At 37.0% G+C, this 4325-nt stretch overlaps 1 pseudogene; it reads right to left on the bottom strand.

Moving 5' to 3' along the window:
- LOC107667936 (uncharacterized) overlaps positions 1-3969 on the bottom strand; it is a 14301-nt pseudogene extending 10332 nt beyond the window's left edge.
- Positions 3970-4325: the final 356 nt, after the last annotated feature.

Genomic DNA, 4325 nt, shown 5'->3' with positions numbered 1-4325 from the left:
AGTAAATACAAAATGCAGTTTTTAAATGATGATTTCATTTATTAAGGGAAAAAAGCTGTTCAAACCTGCCTGGCACTATGTGAAAAAGTCATTGCCCCCTAAATCTAATAACTGGTTGTGCCATGCTTTGCAGCAACAACTGCAATCAAGCGCTTGCAATAACTGGCAATGAGTCTCACATCGCTGTGGAGGAATTTTGTCCCACTCTTCTTTGCAGAATCGTTTTAATTCAGCCACATTGGAGGGTTTTTGAGCATGAATGGACTGTTTAAGGTCGCAGCATCTCAATCGGATTTAAGTCCGGACTTTGACTTGGCCACTCCAAAACCTTCATTTTGTTTTTCTTGAGCCATTCAGAGGTGGACTTGCTGGTGTGTTTGTCATTGTCATTGTCCTGCTGCATAACCCAAGTGCACTTGAGGTCACAAACTGATGGCTGGACATTCTCCTTCAGGATTTTCTGATAGAGTGCAGAATTCATGGTTCCATCAATTATGGCAAGTCGTCCAGGTCCTGAAGCTGCAAAGCAGCCCCAGACCATCACACTACCACCACCATGTTTGACTGTTGGTATGATGTTCTTTTTATGAAATGCTGTGTTGGTTTTACGCCAGATGTAATGGGACACACCTTCCAAAAAGTTCAACTTTTGTCACATCAGTCCACAGAATATTTGCCCAAAAGTCTTGGGGGTAATCAAGACATTTTTTGGCAAATGTGAGACGAGCCTTGGTGTTCTTTTTGGTCAGCAGTGGCTTTTGCCTTGGAACTCTCCCATGGATGCCGTTTTTGCCCAGTCTCTTTCTTATTGTTGAATCATGAACACTGACCTTAATTGAGGCAAGTAAGATGTTGTTCCGGGATAATGACTCTGACCGTGGTTCGCTGGAGTCCCAAAGCCTTAGAAATGGCTTTATAGCCCATTCCAAACTGATACATTTCAACTATTTTGTTTCTCATCTGTTCTTGAATTTCTTTAGATCGCAGCATGACGTGTTGCTCTTTAAGCATGCTTTACTTTGTCAGACAGGTTCTATTTAAGTGATTTCTTGATTCAACAGGTCTGGCAGTAATCAGGTCTGGGTGTGGCTAGTGAAATTTAACTCAGCTTTCTAAAATAATGTGGTAAATCACAGTTCTTTCATGATTTAACAGGAGGGGGCAATTCATTTTCACGTAGGGCCAGGTAGGTTTGGACAACTTTTATCCCTTAATAAATGAAATCAGCTCTCTGGAATGCTTGATTCTGATTGGTCATTTAAAACCTTGTTGCCAGAACAATTGTTTTGTACACTGTAATGGATTTAAGATAATGAACTGCTAAGATTTAAAATTACTTTCTTCTCAAATAACATTTTATGTCTTCCTCTAGGCTATATATGTTGTGAAAAGCTGTATAATTAGTGATACATTATTCCTTAAATGTCTGTCTTGTCTGAACTTCGTCTGGGTTCAAAGCCATTTGTTAGGAACTGTTTTTCTTTGCGGAAGCTTTGCATTTAAAGAGCTAATAAAATATTTTGACTCAAATCAATATTTTGTGTGTAATTATTCATTTATGTGGCAAGTACTCGCATAATAAATGGGGTCCTGATCACCCTGTCAGGGCTTTAACAGTCCTTTAGGTTGTGAGAAAAACAGATCTGGTTCTAATTCAAAGGTCTGAATCATAAGTACCTTCTGTTGTTGTTGGTGCAGATGTTGTTTGTGCTCTGGCTGTTAGAGAAAGAGAGATTATTAAATTCAGAAACACACATTTTATTGTCTTTTCCACATTAAGACTAATAATCAAACTGTAAATAAAACCTTACTCAGTGACAGGACTGATATGAACACCAGCAGATGTTGTGAAACCCGAAACAATCTCATGATGAAGTCAGGGATAAAACCGCAATGTAGAAATGCTTCTTCAGTTGCCAGAAAGAGCTTTATTCTCACTAGACCGATGTTAATCTGGAATATCGAAAATAATAATTACTTGTTAGAAATTAGATGTTTCCAGCTTTAAAATGTGACTGTAGGAGCTGCTTTTGAAGCTGTTTAATCTTATGAATTTCGTCTGTCTATAAGTAAACATTTTTTGTAGCACTAAAATATTATGTAAATACTATGGCCACGTTCACACAGCAGCAGAATATGGTTGTCAGTCCTGTTTTTGAGTCCTTAATAAGGTTAGATTCACACACAGTACAGTTATTTACGGGTGTGACAACCGCACTCTGTAACCGAACTCACGCCTGTACATTTTCAGGACTCGCAACCGCATTCTCGGAATTCTGTGTGAACGGAACAGGACTTGAACTAGCTGTCTGTCAGGTCATACAGTGCGAGATGGAGCCGCCCTGCCGCACAAACGCACGTCTACCACGTGTTACATGTTTTCATGTGTGTTTTCGGTAACTTACAGTCAGTGTTGGGGAGTAACTAGTTACATGTAGAATGGATTTTTATCATTGTAGGGTGGTTGTGTCCACACACTGCTAAGACACATTTATATGCAAATGAAGATATTTTGCATCCAATGTCTCCTTTAAAATTTAAATATTATAATCTTAATTCAAGTGATGAAGGATTTCGAAAGTCTGACAGTTATCAATGTTGAGCACATATTGTAAGTTTAACCCTGCCTGGTTTACATGTTTAAAAACGATTAACAGTTGAAAACATTAGAAATGTAGAAAAGTAACCAAATGTAATCAGTTACATTACTTTAATAAAGTAATTGAAAAGTTACACTACTTATTACATTTTAAGTAGGGTAACTTGTAATCTGTAACCTATTACATTTCCAAAGTAACCTTCCCAACACTGCTTACAGTGACGGAGAAGTGAGCTGCGTGTCTGTCATCTAAAATTTTTAGATCCAGTCAGTTTTCTACTGGAGCAGCTCCCGTTAGTTTTGTGTTCTGCGCGCAACTCAAATACTCAGCTCTCCACCCAAATTTAAAGGCTGCTGTCGGTTAATGCAGATTTGACGGATGAACTCGCAGCTCGACTGGACTCTTGTCGTGTCAGAAAGTGATAAGACTTTCAGTTTTATGGATGTCGCCATCTTTGATTTTACTTTGGTCACTGTCGCTATGGTTACTGGTAAGGAATACGGGCTTGACTCCCGTTGCACGTTCATACAGACAGTATTCTAAACACAACTGTAAGCTGCTGTGTGAACGGGACATTTCGAGACTCACACCTGTAAAGGAAATGCGGTTGTTTATCCAATCCCAAAAATTGACAGTGTGAACGTAGCCTATGTATTTTCTTGTAAATACATAGTAGCCTATGTTTTACAAGAAAATAATTTCTCAGTCTTTCTACTTTCGAAATTTCATGTTTGATTCAATGTGGTAGGCTACTTGCCATTTCTTTGCAATTAGCCTGTTTGTGCAATTTACTAGCAATTTCTTAGTGAAAACTCTTTCAAAGTCCTTTTTTTTCAGTGGCATGTGTCGAATCAGACCTTACCCTGATCGTACATCTATAACAAACAATTTTGCAATACATGTAGGCTACACAATAAGCAGATTTATCAAACGTTTCACATGTTACAGTTTTATAAATATAAATGGATAGCAGATCAACACACCTAATATAAAGTGACCAAAATACATATTACACTTCCTAATCCCAATTACACTTGCTGTATAAAGTGGCAGAATTTTTTAATTCTGAACATTTTTAGGCTATAAAGATTAATATTGTTTGAACACTAATACCTTTAACTGTATTGCTTCTATCGTTCTGTAGGCATCTATCGTATTGTTTTATAAAATCATAAACACATTAAGCAACTTGATTGACTCATTGCTTTATTTTTGCTGTTTTCTCAAATTATAACTTATATAGCGAAATATACCCATTATTATATTATGTTTAAGTTACGTAATTCATAACAAAAGTAAAGATAGACTGTAAGTGAATAAGCTTATGGAGTGTAACATTACATAGAAAGATGATTTACCTCATACAGCTTCTTCTCTTGCACCTACTGTAAGTTAGCAGGAAGTGTCTTCGGTTTTTTAAGCTTGTCCCGGCACTGTTTACAGGGAAACATCTCCTGGAATGGAAGAAAAAAATTGTTGTTGGAATACTGCCAGTAATTCTTTAAAACAAAACAACAAAAGAAACTCACCTCTTTTGAAAAGTCCTTCCTTCAGATATAATCTCACATTTACTGTATATAACAATAGGAATATTTTATATAGGCCTGTTCATCCTTCACTTGTTCTATTTACTAATGTAAGTATCAAAGACCATTATGGTACATAATTCAGCACCTGCAACACTGTATTAAAATATGCCACTAGTACCCTGTACAATGATAATAC

Source organism: Sinocyclocheilus anshuiensis, unplaced genomic scaffold, assembly GCF_001515605.1.
Source record: "Sinocyclocheilus anshuiensis isolate Anshui unplaced genomic scaffold, SAMN03320099.WGS_v1.1 scaffold493, whole genome shotgun sequence".
NCBI classification, from domain to species: Eukaryota; Metazoa; Chordata; class Actinopteri; order Cypriniformes; family Cyprinidae; genus Sinocyclocheilus; species Sinocyclocheilus anshuiensis.
This window is presented reverse-complemented; position numbering and strand designations above follow the sequence as displayed.